The sequence below is a fragment of the Bombina bombina genome, chromosome 5 (genome assembly GCF_027579735.1).
Source record: "Bombina bombina isolate aBomBom1 chromosome 5, aBomBom1.pri, whole genome shotgun sequence".
NCBI lineage: Eukaryota > Metazoa > Chordata > Amphibia > Anura > Bombinatoridae > Bombina > Bombina bombina.
In genome coordinates, this window is record NC_069503.1 from 687,939,818 (window position 1) to 687,959,750 (window position 19,933).

Genomic DNA, 19,933 nt, shown 5'->3' on the forward strand with positions numbered 1-19,933 from the left:
TGGGGCATTCCAGACATGGATCTGATGGCGTCTCGTCAGAACTTCAAGGTTCCTTGCTACGGGTCCAGATCCAGGGATCCCAAGGCGACTCTAGTGGATGCACTAGTAGCACCTTGGACCTTCCAACCTAGCTTATGTGTTCCCACCGTTTCCTCTCATTCCCAGGCTGGTAGCCAGGATCAAACAGGAGAGGGTATCGGTGATCTTGATAGCTCCTGCGTGGCCACGCAGGACTTGGTATGCAGATCTGGTGAATATGTCATCGGCTCCACCATGGAAGCTACCTTTGAGACAGGACCTTCTTGTTCAAGGTCCGTTCGAACATCCGAATCTGGCCTCACTCCAACTGACTGCTTGGAGATTGAACGCTTGATTTTAGCAAAGCGAGGGTTCTCAGATTCTGTCATTGATACTCTTGTTCAGGCTAGAAAACCTGTAACTAGAAAAATCTACCATAAAATATGGAAAAAATATATCTGTTGGTGTGAATCTAAAGGATTCCCATGGAACAAGATAAAAATTCCTAAGATTCTATCCTTTCTTCAAGAAGGTTTGGAGAAAGGATTATCTGCAAGTTCTTTGAAGGGACAGTTTTCTGCTTTATCTGTTTTACTTCACAAAAAGCTTGCGGCTGTGCCAGATGTTCAAGCTTTTGTTCAGGCTCTGGTTAGAATCAAGCCTGTTTACAAACCTTTGACTCCTCCTTGGAGTCTCAATTTAGTTCTTTCAGTTCTTCAGGGGGTTCCGTTTGAACCCCTACATTCCGTTGATATCAAGTTATTATCTTGGAAAGTTTTGTTTTTGGTTGCAATTTCTTCTGCTAGAAGAGTTTCAGAGTTATCTGCTCTGCAGTGTTCTCCTCCTTATCTGGTGTTCCATGCAGATAAGGTGGTTTTGCGTACTAAACCTGGTTTTCTTCCGAAAGTTGTTTCTAACAAAAACATTAACCAGGAGATAGTCGTGCCTTCTTTGTGTCCGAATCCAGTTTCAAAGAAGGAACGTTTTGTTACACAATTTGGATGTAGTTCGTGCTCTAAAATTCTATTTAGAGGCTACAAAGGATTTCAGACAAACTTCTTCCTTGTTTGTTGTTTATTCTGGTAAAAGGAGAGGTCAAAAAGCTACTTCTACCTCTCTCTCTTTTTGGCTTAAAAGCATCATCCGATTGGCTTATGAGACTGCCGGACGGCAGCCTCCTGAAAGAATCACAGCTCACTCCACTAGGGCCGTGGCTTCCACATGGGCCTTCAAGAACGAGGCTTCTGTTGAGCAGATATGTAAGGCAGCAACTTGGTCTTCACTGCACACTTTTACCAAATTTTGCAAATTTGATACTTTTGCTTCTTCTGAGGCTATTTTTGGGAGAAAGGTTTTGCAAACCGTGGTGCCTTCCATCTAGGTGACCTGATTTGCTCCCTCCCATCATCCGTGTCCTAAAGCTTTGGTATTGGTTCCCACAAGTAAGGATGACGCCGTGGACCGGACACACCTATGTTGGAGAAAACAGAATTTATGCTTACCTGATAAATTACTTTCTCCAACGGTGTGTCCGGTCCACGGCCCGCCCTGGTTTTTTAATTAGGTCTGATGAATTATTTTCTCTAACTACAGTCACCACGGTATCATATGATTTTCTCCTATGCATATTCCTCCTTTACGTCGGTCGAATGACTGGGGGAAGGCGGAGCCTAGGAGGGATCATGTGACCAGCTTTGCTGGGCTCTTTGCCATTTCCTGTTGGGGAAGAGAATATCCCACAAGTAAGGATGACGCCGTGGACCGGACACACCGTTGGAGAAAGTAATTTATCAGGTAAGCATAAATTCTGTTTTTTTAGCGTTTTCGCTATAGAACTAATTGCGCTAGAAGAAAATGTTTTGCGCGCAAAAAGCGGAACTTACAATACCGCGTGCGTCTTCCTGTATTCCCCCCATAGAAGTCAATTGAGAAAAAAAGTAAAAAACAAAAAACACTTGTGCGCAAACCCGGGATGAAAATATGAATATTTCATATTCCAATGTTCTGCACATAGTAGAATATTGTTTAATTGTGTGTAGTTTAAAACACTTTGCAGAAAACTTTTCATTATTGTGTTCTCTTTTCCTGTAATTTAACTGTGAAATTTGTTGGTTTTCTAAATGTAAGTTTCTATAAAGTCATTTATAAAGAAAAGCTGCCATGTTTTAAATGAAGTTTTATCTGTTTCCCCTGCTGAAGACTTTAGGGACAGATATAAAAACAGGAAAATAAAAGGGATTCCATCTCGCTTTGAGGCTAGATTTCGAGTGAAGCGGTAGTTTTGCTTGCATGTTAACCCTGCTAGACTTCCTCCTACCAGGAGGGGCAAAGTATCCCAAACCTCAAAATGCCATTAAATACACCCCTCACCACACCCACAATTCAGTTTTACAAACTTTGCCTCCTATGGAGGTGGTGAAGTAAGTTTGTGCTAAGATTTCTACTTTGATATGCGCTTCTCAGCATTTTTAAGCCCTATTCCTCTCAGAGTACAGTGAATGTCACAGGGATGTGAAGGGAGTATCACCTATTGAATGCAATGGTTTTCCTCACGGGAGATCTATTTCATAGGTTCTCTGTTATCGGTCGTAAAGATTAATCTCCTACTATCTCCCTTATTCAGATCGACGATATACTCTCATATTCCATTACCTCTACTGATAACCGTTTCAGTACTGGTTTTGCTATCTGCTATATGTGGATGGGTGTCTTTTGGTACAAATGTTTTTCATTACTTAAGACACTCTCAGCTATGATTTGGCACTTTATGTATTTATATAAAGTTCTGAATATATGTATTGTACTTATATTTGCCATGATTCAGGTTTTCAGTATATTTCCTTTTGCAGACTGTCAGTTTCATATCTGGGAAAATATTTCTTACCTGGGGTATAGTCTCTTTTCTCTTGTTAAGTGTGTTCAGTCCACGGGTCATCCATTACTTATGGAATATATTCTCCTTCCCAACAGGAAGTTGCAAGAGGATCACCCAAGCAGAGCTGCTATATAGCTCCTCCCCTCACATGTCATATCAGTCATTCTCTTGCAACTCTCAACAAAGAAGGAGGTCGTGAGAGGAGTTAGGAGTTTTTTTTACTTAATTATTCTTCAATCAAAAGTTTGTTATTTTAAATGGCACCGAGAGTGTGCTGTTTTTTCTCTCAGGCAGTATTTAGAAGAAGAATCTGCCTGCGTTTTCTATGATCTTAGCAGACGTAACTAAGATCCACTGGCTGTTCTCGCACATTCTGAGGAGTGGGGTAACTTCAGAAAAGGGAATAGCATGCGGGGTCCCCTGCAAATGAGGTATGTGCAGTAAAATATTTTCTAGGAATGGAATTGACTAAGAAAACACTGCCGATACCCATATGATGTAAGTACAGCCTAAAATGCAGTAAGTAGCGACTGGTATCAGGCTGGTAAATGTATGCACAGTAGCGTTATTTTCTAGGGATAGAATTTGACTGAAAAAATACTGTTAATACTGAAATAATGTATGAGCCTTAACTGCAGTAGAAGCGACTGGTAGCAGGCTTAGTGATAACTTTACACAACATCTGAAATGTTGTTTTTTAAAACGTTTACTGGCATGGTAATTGTTTTGTGAGGTACTTTGGTGATAAATTTCTTGGGGCATGATTTTTTCCACATGGCTAACGTATATTTCTGCATAGAAACCGTTTATATATTATTAGATATGGCTAATGTTATGAAAGAAGTATTATCTAATTTGCCTGAGTTAAGAGGCAAGCGCGATAGCTCTGGGTTAAGGACAGAGCGCGCTGATGACACGGGAGCCATGTCCGATATGGCGTCACAATTTGCAGAACATGAGGACGGAGATCTTCATTCTGTGGGTGACGGATCTGATCCAGGGAGGACCGGATTCAGAAATTTCAAATTTAAATTTAAGCTTGAGAACCTCCGTGTATTGCTAGGGGAGGTGTTAGCGGCTCTGAATGATTGTGACACGGTTTGCAATCCCAGAGAAGTTATGTAGGCTGGATAAATACATGCGTGCCGGTGTGTACGGACGTTTTTTCCTATAACCTAAAAGGCTATACAGAGATTATTAGCAAGGAGTGGGATAGACCCGGTGTGCCCTTTTCCCCTCCTCCGATATTTAGAAAAATGTTCCCAATAGACGCTACCACACGAGACTTATGGCAGACGGTCCCCTAAGGTGGAGGGAGCAGTTTCTACTTTAGCTAAGCGCACCACTATCCCGGTGGAGGATCGTTTTGCTTTCTCAGATCCAATGGATAAAAAATTAGAAGGTTACCTTAAGAAAATGTTTGTTCAACAAGGTTTTATATTACAGCCCTTGCATGCATTGCGCCCGTCACTGCTGCGGCGGCTTTCTGGTTTGAGTCTCTAGAAGAGGCTATTCGCACAGCACCATTGGATGATATCATGAACAAGCTTAAAGCACTTAAGCTAGCTAATGCATTTGTTTCGGACGCCGTTGTGCACTTAACCAAACTAACGGCTAAGAACTCCGGATTTGCCATCCAGGCGCGTAGAGCGCTATGGCTTAAATCCTGGTCAGCAGATGTGACTTCTAAATCTAAATTGCTTAATATTCCTTTCAAAGGGCAAACCTTATTCGGGCCCGGTTTGAAAGAAATTATTGCTGACATTACTGGAGGTAAGGGTCACTCCCTTCCTCAGGATAGGGCCCAAATCAAAGGCCAAACAGTCTAATTTTCGTGCCTTTCGTAATTTCAAGGCAGGAGCAGCATCAACTTCCTCCACTCCAAAACAGGAAGGAACTGCTGCTCGTTACAGACAGGGTTGGAAAAGCAACCAGTCCTGGAACAAGGGTAAGCAGGCCAGAAAGCCTACTTCTGCCCCTAAGACAGCATGAAGGAAGGGCCCCCTATCCGGAAACGAATCTAGTGGGGGGGCAGACTCTCTCTCTTCGCCCAGGCTTTGGGCAAGAGATGTCCAGGATCCCTGGACGTTGGAGATCATATCTCAGGGATACCTTCTGGACTTCAAAGCTTCTCCTCCACAAGGGAGATTTAATCTGTCAAGGTTATCAACAAACCTAATAAAGAAAGAGGCATTTCTACAATGTGTACAAGTCCTCTTAGTAATGGGAGTGATCCACCCAGTTCCGCGAACGGAACAAGGGCAAGGGTTTTTACTCAAATCTGTTTGTGGTTCCCAAAAAAGAGGGAACCTTCAGACCAATCTTGGACCTAAAGATCTTAAACAAGTTCCTAAGGGTTCCATCGAAACTATTCGAACCATCCTACCCATGATCCAAGAGGGGTCAATATATGACCACAGTGGACTTAAAAGATGCCTACCTTCACATACAGATTCACAAAGATCATTATCGGTACCTAAGGTTCGCCTTTCCAGACAGGCATTACCAGTTTGTAGCTCTTCCCTTCGGGTTAGCTACGGCCCCCGAGATTTTTACACAAGGTTCTGGGCTCACTTCTGGCGGTACTAAGACCGCAAGACATAGCGGTGGCTCCGTACCTAGACGACATTCTGATACAAGCGTTCGAGTTTTCAAAATGCAAAATCTCATACAGAGATAGTTCTTGCATTTCTGAGGTCGCATGGGTGGAAAGTGAACGTGGAAAAGAGTTCTCTGTTACCACTCACAAGGGTTCCTTTTCTAGGGACTCTGATAGATTTCTGTAGAGATGAAGATTTACCTGACGGAGGTCCAGGGTATCAAACATTCTAAATGCTTGCCGTGTCCTTCATTCCATTCCAAGGCCATCAGTAGCTCAGTGCATGGAAGTAATCGGCTTAATGGTCGCGGCAATGGACATAGTGCCATTTGCGCGCCTGCATCTCAGACCGCTGCAATTATGCATGCTAAGTCAGTGGAATGGGGATTATTCAGATCTGTCCCCTCTACTGAATCTGGACCAGAGGCCAGAGATTCTCTTCTCTGGTGGTTGTCGAGGGTTCATCTGTCCAAAGGAATGACTCTTTCGCAGGCCAGATTGGACGATTGTAACAACAGATGCCAGCCTACTAGGCTGGGGCGCAGTCTGGAACTCCCTGAAGGCTCAGGGATCGTGGACTCAGGAGGAGAAACTCCTCCCAATAAATATTCTGGAATTAAGAGCAATATTCAATGCTCTTCTAGCTTGGCCTCAGTTAGCATACAGGTTCATCAGATTTCAGTCGGACAACATCACGACTGTGGCTTACATCAACCATCAAGGGGGAACCAGGAGTTCCCTAGCGATGTTAGAAGTCTCCAAGCTAATTCGCTGGGCAGAGTCTCACTCTTGCCACCTGTCAGTGATCCACATCCCAGGCGTGGAGAACTGGGAGGGCGGACTTTCTAAGTCGCCAGACTTTTCATCCGGAAGAGTGGGAACTTCATCCAGAGGTCTTTGCTCAACTGATTCATCGTTGGGGCAAACCAGAACTGGATCTCATGGCGTCTCGCCAGAACGCCAAGCTTCCTTGTTATGGATCCAGATCCAGGGACCCGGGAGGCGGTGCTGATAGATGCTCTAGCAGCCCCTTGGGGTTTCAAGATGGCTTATGTGTTTCCTCCGTTTCCGTTGCTGCCTCGATTGATTGCCAGGATCAAACAGGAGAGAGTATCGGTGATTTTGATAGCGCCTGCGTGGCCACGCAGGACCTGGTATGCAGACCTAGTGGACATGTCGTCCTGTCCACCATGGTCTCTGCCTCTGAGGCAGGACCTTCTAATTCAGGGTCCTTTCAACCATCCAAGCCTAATTTCTCTGAGGGCTGACTGCATGGAGATTGAACGCTTGATTCTATCAAAGCGTGGTTTCTCGGAGTCGGTTATTGATACATTAATACAGGCTCGGAAACCTGTTACCAGAAAAATTTACCATAAGATATGGCGTAAATATTTATATTGGTGTGAATCCAAGAGTTACTCATGGAGTAAGGTCAGGATTCCTAGGATATTGTCTTTTCTACAAGAGGGTTTTAGAAAAGGGTTTATCTGCTAGTTCGTTAAAGGGACAGATTTCTGCTCTGTCTATTCTTTTACACAAACGTCTGGCAGAAGTTCCAGACGTTCAGGCTTTTTGTCAGGCTTTAGCTAGGATTAAGCCTGTGTTTAAGACTGTTGCCTCCGCCGTGGAGCTTAAACTTAGTTCTTAAAGTTCTTCAAGGTGTTCCGTTTGAACCCCTTCATTCCATTGATATTAAGCTGTTATCTTGGAAAGTTCTGTTTTTGATGGCTATTTCCTCGGCTCGAAGAGTCTCTGAGTTATCTGCCTTACATTGTGATTCTCCTTATCTGATTTTTCATTCAGACAAGATAGTTCTGCGTACTAAACCTGGGTTTTTACCTAAGGTAGTTTCTAACAGGAATGTCAATCAAAAGATTGTTGTTCCATCATTATGTCCTAATCCTTCTTCAAAGAAGGAACGTCTTTTGCATAATTTGGATGTAGTCCGTGCCCTGAAGTTCTACTTACAGGCAACTAAAGATTTTCTTCTCTGTTTGTCGTTTATTCTGGACAGAGGAGAGGTCAAAAGGCTTCGGCCACCTCTCTCTCTTTTTGGCTTCATAGCATAATTCGTTTAGCCTATGAGACTGCTGGACAGCAGCCCCCTGAAAGAATTACAGCTCATTCCACTAGAGCTGTGGCTTCCACCTGGGCCTTTAAGAATGAGGCCTCTGTTGAACAGATTTGCAAGGCTGCAACTTGGTCTTCACTTCATACCTTTTCAAAATTTTACAAAATTTGACACTTTTGCTTCTTCGGAGGCTGTTTTTTGGGAGACAGGTTCTACAGGCAGTGGTTCCTTCAGTTTAATGTTCCTGCCTTGTCCCCTCCCATCATCCGTTGTACTTTAGCTTTGGTATTGGTATCCCATAAGTAATGGATGACCCGTGGACTGAACACACTTAACAAGAGAAAACATAATTTATGCTTACCTGATAAATTTATTTCTCTTGTAGTGTGTTCAGTCCACGGCCCGCCCTGTCTTTTTGAGGCAGTTCTAAATTTTAATTAAAACTCCAGTCACCACTGCACCCTATAGTTTCTCCTTTCTCGTCTTGTTTCGGTCAAATGACTGATATGACATGTGAGGGGAGGAGCTATATAGCAGCTCTGCTTGGGTGATCCTCTTGCAACCTTCCTGTTGGGAAGGAGTATATATCCCATAAGTAATGGATGACCCGTGGAACTGAACACACTACAAGAGAAATAAATTTATCAGGTAAGCCATAAATTATGTTTTTTTAAATTGACTGTCTTTTAAATTTGTGGGCAGAATTAGGCTCGCGAGGGGCCCAAAATGCCAAAGTTTATTGCGTCATTCTTGTTGCGAAGTTACGTTCGTTGACGCAAATTCGTCATTTCTGGCGTCTTAGTCGATGCAGAGTCCTTCACAAGGTTGCGTCCCTCCGTGACGCAAGTGTGTCATTTCCGGACGTTTTTGGCGCCAAAAATATATTTTCTGTTTGTTATGCGTCATACTTGGCGACAAATATTTTCATTATTTAAGACCCCATTCCTATTTGCCTCTTGCCTTTTTTCTATGTCAGAGGGGTATGCTGTTTGCATTTTTTCCCATTCCTAAAACTGCCATATAAGGAAATTGATAATTTTGCTTTATATGTTGATTTTTTTCTCTTACATTTGAAAGATGTCTCAATCTGATCCTGTCTCAGAATTCACTGTTTGATCCCTGCTGCCTGATAACAGTCTCCTACCAAAGCCTACGTGCATTTGTTGTAAACTTGTGGAGATTATACCTCCAGCTGTGGTTTGTAATAGTTGTCATGATAAACTTGTACATGCAGAAAATGTATTCTTCAGTAGTAGTTCATTACCTGTTGTTGTTCCCTCAACATCTAATGCACAAGATATACCTGTAAATTTAAAATAATTTATTTCTGATTCTATTCAGAAGGCTTTGTCTGCCATCCTGCCTTCTAATAAACGTAAAAAGGTCTTTTAAAACTTCTCATAGAGTTGATAAAATTTCAAATGACCGGCAACATACTGATTTATCTTTCTCTGATGAGGATCTATCTGATTCAGAAGATCCTGCCTCAAGATATTGACACTGACAAATCCTCTTATTTATTTAAAATGGATTATATTCATTATTTATTAATGGAAGTGTTGAATTACATTAGATATGGAGAAACTAGTCCTCTTGATATTAAAATTAGTAAACATTTAAATTCTGTTTATAAACCTCCTGTGGTTGTTCCAGTGGTTTTTCCAGTTTCCTAATGCTATTTCTGATATGATTTCTAAAGAATGGAGTAGGCCTGGTAGTTTTTTTATTCCTTCTTCAAGGTTTACAAAAATTGTTATCCTTTGCCAGCAGTTAGATTGGAGTTTCTCCAACATAGGGTGTGTCCCGGTCCACGGCGTCATCCTTACTTGTGGGATATACTCTTCCCCAACAGGAAAATGGCAAAGGAGCCCAGCAAAGCTGGTCACATGATCCCTCCTAGGCTCCGCCTACCCCAGTCAGTCTCTTTGCCGTTGTACAGGCAACATCTCCACGGAGATGGCTTAGAGTATTTTAGTGTTTAACTGTAGTTTTTATTATTCAATCAAGAGTTTGTTATTTTAAAAATAGTGCTGGTATGTACTATTTACTCAGAAACAGAAAAGAGATGAAGATTTCTGTTTGTATGAGGAAAATGATTTTAGCAACCGTTACTAAAATCCATGGCTGTTCCACACAGGACTGTTGAGAGGAATTAACTTCAGTTGGGGGAACAGTGAGCAGTCTCTTGCTGCTTGAGGTATGACACATTCTAACAAGACGATGTAATGCTGGAAGCTGTCATTTTCCCTATGGGATCCGGTAAGCCATGTTTATTAAGATAGTAAATAAGGGCTTCACAAGGGCTTATTAAGACTGTAGACTTTTTCTGGGCTAAATCGATTCATTATTAACACATATTTAGCCTTGAGGAATCATTTAATCTGGGTATTTTGATAAGATTATATCGGCAGGCACTTTTTTAGACACCTTATTCTTTAGGGGCTTTCCCAAATTCATAGGCAGAGCCTCTTTTTCGCGCCGGTGTTTGCGCACTTGTTTTTGAGAGGCATGACATGCAGTCGCATGTGTGAGGAGCTCTGATACATAGAAAAGACTTTCTGAAGGCGTCATTTGGTATCGTATTCCCCTTTTGGCTTGGTTGGGTCTCAGCAAAGCAGATTACCAGGGATTGTAAAGGGGTTAAAGTTAAAAACGGCTCCGGTTCCGTTATTTTAAGGGTTAAAGCTTCCAAATTTGGTGTGCAATACTTTTAAAGGCTTTAAGACACTGTGGTGAAATTTTGGTGAATTTGAAACAATTCCTTTTAAAAAAATTTCGCAATTGCAGTAATAAAGTGTGTTCAGTTTAAAAATTTAAAGTGACAGTACGGTTTTATTTTTAAAACGTTTTTTGTACTTTGTTATCAAGTTTATGCCTGTTTAAACATGTCTGAACTACCAGATAGACTGTGTTCTGAATGTGGGGAAGCCAGAGTTCCTTCTCATTTAAATAAATGTGATTTATGTGACAATGACAATGATGCCCAAGATGATTCCTCAAGTGAGGGGAGTAAGCATGGTAATTGCATCATTCCCTCCTTCGTCTACACGAGTCTTGCCCACTCAGGAGGCCCCTAGTACATCTAGCGCGCCAATACTCCTTACTATGCAACAATTAACGGCTGTAATGGATAATTCTGTCAAAAACATTTTAGCCAAAATGCACACTTATCAGCGTAAGCGCGACCTGCTCTGTTTTAGATACTGAAGAGCATGACGACGCTGATAATAATGGTTCTGAAGGGCCCCTAAACCAGTCTGATGGGGCCAGGGAGGTTTTGTCTGAGGGAGAAATTACAGATTCAGGGAACATTTCTCAACAAGCTGAACCTGATGTGATTACGTTTAAATTTAAGTTGGAACATCTCCGCGCTCTGCTTAAGGAGGTATTATCCACTCTGGATGATTGTGACAATTTGGTCATCCCAGAGAAGCTATGTAAAATGGACAAGTTCCTAGAGGTCCCGGGCTCCCAGAAGCTTTTCCTATACCCAAGCGGGTGGCGGACATTGTAAATAAAGAATGGGAAAGGCCCGGTATTCCTTTCGTCCCTCCCCCCATATTTAAAAAAATTGTTTCCTGAATGGTCGACCCCAGAAAGGACTTATGGCAGACAGTCCCCAAGGTCGAGGGAGCGGTTTCCGCTTTAAACAAACGCACCACTATACCCATAGAAGATAGTTGTGCTTTCAAAGATCCTATGGATAAAAAATTAGAAGGTTTACTTAAAAAGATGTTTGTTCAGCAGGGTTACCTTCTACAACCAATTTCATGCATTGTCCCTGTCGCTACAGCCGCATGTTTCTGGTTCAAATGAGCTGGTAAAGGCGGTCGATAGTGATTCTCCTCCTTATGAGGAGATTATGGACAGAATCAATGCTCTCAAATTGGCTAATTCTTTCACCCTAGACGCCACTTTGCAATTGGCTAGGTTAGCGGCTAAGAATTCTGGGTTTGCTATTGTGGCGCGCAGAGCGCTTTGGTTGAAATCTTGGTCAGCTGATGCGTCTTCCAAGAACAAGCTACTTAACATTCCTTTCAAGGGGAAAACGCTGTTTGGCCCTGACTTGAAAGAGATTATCTCTGATATCACTGGGGGTAAGGGCCATGCCCTTCCTCAGGATCGGCCTTTCAAGGCCAAAAAATAAACCTAATTTTCGTCCCTTTCGTAGAAACGGGACCAGCCCAAAGTGCTACGTCCTCTAAGCAAGAGGGTAAATACTTCTCAAGCCAAGCAAGCTTGGAGACCAATGCAAGGCTGGAACAAGGGAAAGCAGGCCAAGAAACCTGCCACTGCTACCAAGTCAGCATGAAATGTTGGCCCCCGATCCGGGACCGGATCTGGTGGGGGGCAGACTCTCTCTCTTCGCTCAGGCTTGGGCAAGAGATGTTCTGGATCCTTGGACACTAGAAATAGTCTCCCAAGGTTATCTTCTGGAATTCAAGGGGCTTCCCCCAAGGGGAGGTTCCACAGGTCTCAGTTGTCTTCAGACCACATAAAAAGACAGGCATTCTTACATTGTGTAGAAGACCTGTTAACAATGGGAGTGATTCATTCCTGTTCCATTAGGAGAACAAGGGATGGGGTTCTACTCCAATCTGTTCATAGTTCCCAAAAAAGAGGGAACGTTCAGACCAATCTTAGATCTCAAGATCTTAAACAAGTTTCTCAAGGTTCCATCGTTCAAGATGGAAAACCATTCGAACAATTCTTCCTTCCATCCAGGAAGGTCAATTCATGACCACCGGTGGATTTAAAGGATGCGTATCTACATATTCCTATCCACAAGGAACATCATCGGTTCCTAAGGTTCGAATTCCTGGACAAGCATTAACCAGTTCGTGGCGCTTGCTTTCGGATTAGCCACTGCTCCAAGGATTTTCACAAAGGTACAGGGTCCCTTCTAGCTGTGCTAAGACCAAGGGGCATTGCTGTAGTGCCTTACTTGGACGACATTCTGATTCAAGCGTCGTCCCTTCCTCAAGCAAAGGCTCACACGGACATCGTCCTGGCCTTTCTCAGATCTCACGGATGGAAAGTGAACGTGGAAAAGAGTTCTCTATCTCCGTCGACAAGGGTTCCCTTCTTGGGAACAATAATAGACTCCTTAGACATGAGGATTTTTCTGACAGAGGCCAGAAAAACAAGACTTCTAGACTCTTGTCGGATACTTCATTCCGTTCCCTCTTCCTTCCATAGCGGCAGTGCATGGAAGTGATAGGTTTTGATGGTAGCGGCAATGGACATAGTTCCTTTTGCGCGCATTCATCTAAGACCATTACAAACTGTTGCATGCTCAGTCAGTGGAATGGGGACTATACAGACTTGTCTCCGAGGATACAAGTAAATCAGAGGACCAGAGACTCACTCCGCTTCGTGGTGGCTGTCCTGGACAACCTGTCACAAGGGATGACCTTCCCGCAGACCGGGAGTGGGTCATTGTCACGACCGACGCAGTCTGATGGGCTGGGGGCGCGGTCTGGGGATCCCTGAAAGCTCAGGGTCTTTGGTCTCGGGAAGAATCTCTTCTACCGATAAATATTCTGGAACTGAGAGCGATATTCATGCTCTCAAGGCTTGGCCTCAGCTAGCGAGGGCCAAGTTCATACGGTTTCAATCAGACAACATGACAACTGTTGCGTACATCAACCATCAGGGGGGGAACAAGGAGTTCCCTGGCGATGGAAGAAGTGACCAAATCATTCAATGGGCGGAGTCTCACTCCTGCACCTGTCTGCAATCCACATCCCAGGAGTGGAAAATTGGGAAGCGGATTTTCTGAGTCGTCAGAGACATTGCATCCGGGGGAGTGGGAACTCCATCCGGAAATCTTTGTCCAAATCACTCAACTGTGGGGCATTCCAGACATGGATCTGATGGCCTCTCGTCAGAACTTCAAAGTTCCTTGCTACGGGTCCAGATCCAGGGATCCCAAGGCGGCTCTAGTGGATGCACTAGTAGCACCTTGGACCTTCAAACTAGCTTATGTATTCCCGCCGTTTCCTCTCATCCCCAGGCTGGTAGCCAGGATCAATCAGGAGGAGGGCGTCGGTGATCTTGATAGCTCCTGCGTGGCCACGCAGGACTTGGTATGCAGATCTGGTGAATATGTCATCGGCTCCACCATGGAAGCTACCTTTGAGACGAGACCTTCTTGTTCAAAGGTCCGTTCGAACATCCGAATCTGGTCTCACTCCAGCTGACTGCTTGGAGATTGAACGCTTGATCTTATCGAAGCGAGGGTTCTCAGATTCTGTTATCGATACTCTTGTTCAGGCCAGAAAGCCTGTAACTAGAAAGATTTACCACAAAAATTTGGAAAAAATATATCTGTGGGTGAGAATCTAAAGGATTCCCTTGGGACAAGGTTAAGATTCCTAAGATTCTATCCTTCCTTCAAGAAGGATTGGAAAAAGGATTATCTGCAAGTTCCCTGAAGGGACAGATTTCTGCCTTGTCTGTGTTACTTCCACAAAAAGCTGGCAGCTGTGCCAGATGTTCAAGCCTTTGTTCAGGCTCTGGTTAGAATCAAGCCTGTTTACAAACCTTTGACTCCTCCTTGGAGTCTCAACTTAGTTCTTTCAGTTCTTCAGGGGGTTCCGTTTGAACCCTTACATTCCGTTGATATTAAGTTATTATCTTGGAAGTTTTGTTTTTGGTTGCAATTTCTTCTGCTAGAAGAGTTTCAGAATTATCTGCTCTGCAGTGTTCTCCTCCTTATCTGGTTTCCATGCAGATAAGGTGGTTTTACGTACTAAACCTGGTTTTCTTCCAAATGTTGTTTCTAACAAAAACATTAACCAGGAGATTATCGTACCTTCTCTGTGCCCGAAACCAGTTTCAAAGAAGGAACGTTTGTTGCACAATTTGGATGTGGTTCGCGCTCTAAAATTCTATTTAGACGCTACAAAGGATTTTAGACAAACATCTTCCTTGTTTGTTGTTTATTCCGGTAAAAGGAGAGGTCAAAAAGCAACTTCTACCTCTCTCTCTTTTTGGATTAAAAGCATCATCAGATTGGCTTACGAGACTGCCGGACGGCAGCCTCCCGAAAGAATCACAGCTCATTCCACTAGGGCTGTGGCTTCCACATGGGCCTTCAAGAACGAGGCTTCTGTTGATCAGATATGTAGGGCAGCGACTTGGTCTTCACTGCACACTTTTACCAAAATTTTACAAGTTTGATACTTTTTGCTTCTTCTGAGGCTATTTTTGGGAAGAAAGGTTTTGCAAGCCGTGGTGCCTTCCATCTAGGTGAACCTGATTTGCTCCCCTCCCATCATCCGTGTCCTAAAGCTTTGGTATTGGTTCCCACAAGTTAAGGATGACGCCAGGGCCGGACACACCTATGTTGGAGAAAACAGAATTTATGTTTACCTGATAAATTACTTTCTCCAACGGTGTGTCCGGTTCCACGGCCGCCCCTGGTTTTTTAATCAGGTCTGATAATTTATTTTCTTTAACTACAGTCACCACGGTATCATATGGTTTCTCCTATGCAAATATTCCTCCTTAACGTCGGTCGAATGACTGGGGTAGGCGGAGCCTAGGAGGGATCATGTGACCAGCTTTGCTGGGCTCTTTGCCCGTTTCCTGTTGGGAAGAGAATATCCCACAAGTAAGGATGACGCCGTGGACCGGACACACCGTTGGAAGAAAGTAATTTATCAGGTAAACATAAATTCTGTTTTTGAGAAAAGATCCCCAAGTTGATGGGGCTATCTCTACTCTTGCTAAACGTACTACTATTCCTACGCAAGATAGTTCTTCTTTTAAAGATCCTTTAGATAGAGAAACTTGAATCTTATCTAAGGAAAGCCTATTTATATTCAGGTCATCTTCTCAGGCCTGCAATTTCTTTGGCTGATGTTGCAGCTGCTTCAACTTTTTGGTTGGAGACTTTAGCGCAACAATGTATTGGATCATGATTTGTCTAGCATTGTTAACTTGATTTAACATGCTAATAATTTTATTTGTGATGCCATTTTTGATATCGTCAACATTGATGTTAAATCTATGTCTTTAGCTATTTTAGCTAGAAGATCTTTGTGGCTTAAATCTTGGAATGCTGACATGACTTCTAAGTCCAGATTGCTATATCTTTCTTTCCAAGGTAATAAGTTATTTGGTTCTCAGTTGGATTCAATAATTTCCAACTGTCACTGGCGGGAGTTTTTTTTCCTCAGGATAATAGACCTAAGGGTAATCTAAAGCTTCTAACTGTTTTCTTTCCTTTCGACAAAATAAGGAACAGAAACCTATCCCTCCCCGACGGAATCCGCTTCCAATTGGAAACCCTTCCTTGAATTGGAATAAATCCAAGCCATTTAAGAGATCAAAGCCAACCCCCCAAGTCTGCATAAAGGTGCGGCCTCATTCCAGCTCAGCTGGTAGGGGGCAGATTAAGATTTTTCAAAGATGTTTGGGACCAATTCGGTCCAAAAATCAATGGATTCAGAGTATTGTCTCTCAGTGGTTCAGAATAGGATTCAGAGTAAGACCGTCTTTGAGATGATTTTTTCTCTCACGCATCCCTGCAAACCCAGTAAAGGCTCAAGGAGTTCCTGAAGTGTGTTTTAGACCTGGAGTTATCAGGGATAATCATGCCAGTTCCTTTTCAGGAACAGGGTCTGGGGTTTTATTCAAATCTATTCATTCCCCAACAGAAAGAAAATTCATTCAGGACGACCAGTTATGGATCTAAAATTTTGAATCGATATGTAAGAGTACCAACTTTCAAAATGGTGACTATAAAGACTATTCTGCCTCTTTGTTCAGCAAGGGCATTATATGTCCACAATAGACTTACAGGATAATAATCTTCATATTCCGATTCATCCATATCACTATCAGTTCCTGAGATTCTCTTTTCTAGACAAGCATTACCAATTTGTTGCTCTTCCTTTTGGCCTAGCGGACAGCTCCAAGAATCTTTTCAAAGATTCTCAGTGCCCTACTCTCTGTAATCAGAGAGTGGGGTATTGCGATGTTTCCTTATTTGGTGTAGATATCTTAGGTACTTGCTCAGTCTTTACGTTCTGCCAGGATCACACACGAATCAACTAGTGTTGTTTCTTCAAAACATGGTTGGAGGATCAATTTACCAAAAAAGTTTTTTGATTACCTCAGCAAGGGTAACTTTTAAGGTTTCCATGATAGATTCAGTGTCCATGACTTTGTCTCTAACGGACAAGAGAGTTTGAATTGGTTGCAGCCTGTCGGAACTTCAGTCTCAGTCATTCCCTTCAGTAGCTATGTGCATGGAAGTTTTAGGTCTCATGACTGCAGCATCGGACGCAATCCCCTTTGCTCATTTTCATATAAGACTTCTCCAGCTTTGTATGCTGAACCAATGGTGCAGGGATTATACAAGGATATCACAATATCCTTAAATCCCAATGTTCGACTATCCTCTGACTTGGTGGTTAGATCACCATCGTATTGTTGTAGGGGCATTTTTCGTTTGTCTAACCTGGACTGTGATCACAACAGATGCAAGTCTTTCAGGTTGGGGAGCTGTTTGGGGAATCTCTGACAGCACAAGGGTTTTGGGAAATCTCAAGAGGCGAGATTACCAATAAATATTTTGGAACTCCATGCGATTCTCCGGGCTCTTCAGTTTTGGCCTCTATTGAAGAGAGAAAACCGTTCATTTAATTTTTTTCAGACAGACAATATCACAACTGTGGCATATGTCAATCATCAGGGTGGGGCTCACAGTCCTCAAGCTATGAAAGAGTATCTCGGATACTTGTTTGGGCGGAATCTCAGCTCCTGTCTAATTTCTGTGGTTCATATCCCAGGTATAGACAATTGGGAGGCGGATTATACTCAGTCGTCAGACTTTTACATCCAGGAGAGTGGTCTCTCCACCCAGATGTGTTTTCTCAAATTGTTTAGATGTGGGGTCTTCCAGAAATAGATCTAATGGCATCTCATCTAAACAAGAAACTTCCCAGGTACCTATTCAGGTCCAGGGATCCTCAGGCGGAAGCAGTGGATGCGTTGACACTTCCTTGGTGTTATCAACCTGCTTATATTTTCCCGCCTCTAGTTCTTCTTCAAGAGTGATCTCCAAAATCATCATGGAGCAATCGTTTGTGTTGCTGGTGGCTCCAGCATGGCCTCACAGGTATTTGGTATGCAAATCTTGTTCGGATGTCCAGTTGCCAACCTTGGCCCACTTCCAAAAAGACCGGACCTTCTGTCTCAAGGTCCGTTTTTCCCATCAGGATCTCAAATCATTAAATTTGAAGGTTTGTAAATTGAAGCCTAGTGCTTAGTCATAGAGGTTTCTCTGATTCAGTGATTAATACTATGTTACAGGCCTGTAAATCTGTTTCTAGAAAGATTTATTATGAGTTTGGAAGACTTACACTTCATGGTGTTCCTCTCATAAATTCTCTTGGCATTCCCTAAGAATTTTACAGTTTCTTCAGGATGGTTTGGGATAAAGGTTTGTCTGCAAGTTCTGTGCTCTTTCTGTTTTATTCCACAGAAAAATTGCTTAAACTCCCTGATATTCACTGTTTTGTACAGGCTTCTTGGTTTGTATCAATCCTGCCATTAGATCAATATCTCCCTCCTTGGAGTCTTTAATTTGGTTTTGAAGGCTTTACATGCTCTCGATTTGAGCCTATGCATTCTTTGGACATTAAACTACTTTCTTGGAAAGTGTTGTTCCTTTTGGCCATCCTCTTCTGCTAGAAGAGTTCTGAATTATTTGCTCTCACTTGTGAATCTCCTTTTCTGATTTTTCATCAGGATAAGGCAGTTGTGCAGACTTCATTTAAATTCTTACCTAAGGTTGTGAATTCTAACAACATTAATAGAGAAATTGTTGTCCCTTATTTGTGTCCTAATACTAAGAATTCTTTGGAGAGATCTTTACATTCTTTGGATGTGGTGAGAGCTCTGAAATATTATGTTGAAACTACTAAAGATTTCAGCAAGACTTTTAGTCTATTTGTTATCTTTTCTGGTTCCAGGAAAGGTCAGTAGGCTTCTGCCGTTTCTTTGGCATCGTGGTTAAAGTTTTTGATTTTGATTCACCAAGCTTATTTGGAGTCGGGTCAAGACACCCGCCTCAGAGAATTACAGCTCATTCTACTAGATCAGTGTCCACTTCTTGGGCATTTAAGAATGAAGCTTTGGTATGATCAGATTTGCAAGCAGCAACTTGGTCTATCTTTGCATACATTTACTAAATTCTACCATTTTGATGTATTTGCTTCTTCGGAAGCAGTTTTTGGCAGCTGTTTCAGTTTGATTCTTCTGCTTAAGATTTAAAGTGTTTCCTTTTATTTATGAGAGTAAATTATATTTGGGGTTGTGGATTAACTATTTTTTTTCCAGTGAAATGGCTGTTTTTATTTTATCCCTTCCTCTACTAGTGATTCTTGCGTGGAGTTCACTTCTTGGGTATTGCTATCCCATATGTCACTAGCTCATGGACTCTTGCCAATTACACGAAAAGAAACATTTATTAAGAACTTACCTGATTAAATTAATTTCTTTCATATTGGCAGAGTACATGAGGCCCATCACTTTTTTATGGTGGTTAACTGATTTTTTTTGTATAAAGCACAATTATTTCCAAATTCCTTTGTTGATGGCTTTTTACTCCTTTCTTTATCACCCCACTACCTTGGCTATTCGTTAAACTGAATTGTGGGTGATTTTGAGGTTTGGGAAACTTTACCCCTCCTGTAGGATTGTATATCCCATACGTCACTAGCTCAGTACTCTTGCCAATATGAAAGAAATGAATTTATCTGGTAAGTTCTTACTAAATTATGTTATCGCTTGCGCGCCACTTGTAATCTAGCCCTTTGTTTAATTTTATAGAAACTAAAACCTTTACACTTATATTTTCAAAGTTTAAACTAATTTTATTGTAAACGTACATCTACATATTATTCTAAGGCTAATTATAGCTTAAAACATTGTTATGGTCTAGCATGTATTTATTGTTTAACATTCTTTTAAATGGATTTGTTATACAAGCTGCAGAGTATTGGAAATCTGTCCATATTGTGTTTTGTTAATTGAAGTCCAGAACCTGCCCATAGATATGAGCTAATCCTGTAAAAGAGCATACATGCTTATTCTCATACACTCTCTACGTACACAAAGGCAATACTTAGGTACTGCATTTTTTATTTATTGGTGGTGGATTCAGTGAGCAAACCCATCTATTGTAATTTGTTAGAAACAAACATAAAGGAGCAAATCCCTATGCATTTAACATACTGCAGCTGGTAAAACAAATAGTTAGGAACACATTAATAGGACAAAATACAGTAATTCTCCTTTAACTCCATAATGTCTGCTTAAATGTTGCAAATTCAGATTATTGTAATAGTTATTT

The 19,933-nt window shown here is 42.1% G+C and overlaps 1 protein-coding gene across 1 annotated transcript in view; it reads left to right on the forward strand.

Moving 5' to 3' along the window:
• The window catches only part of EXOC2 (exocyst complex component 2), a 914,329-nt gene that overhangs the window by 527,929 nt on the left and 366,467 nt on the right, over window positions 1-19,933 (forward strand).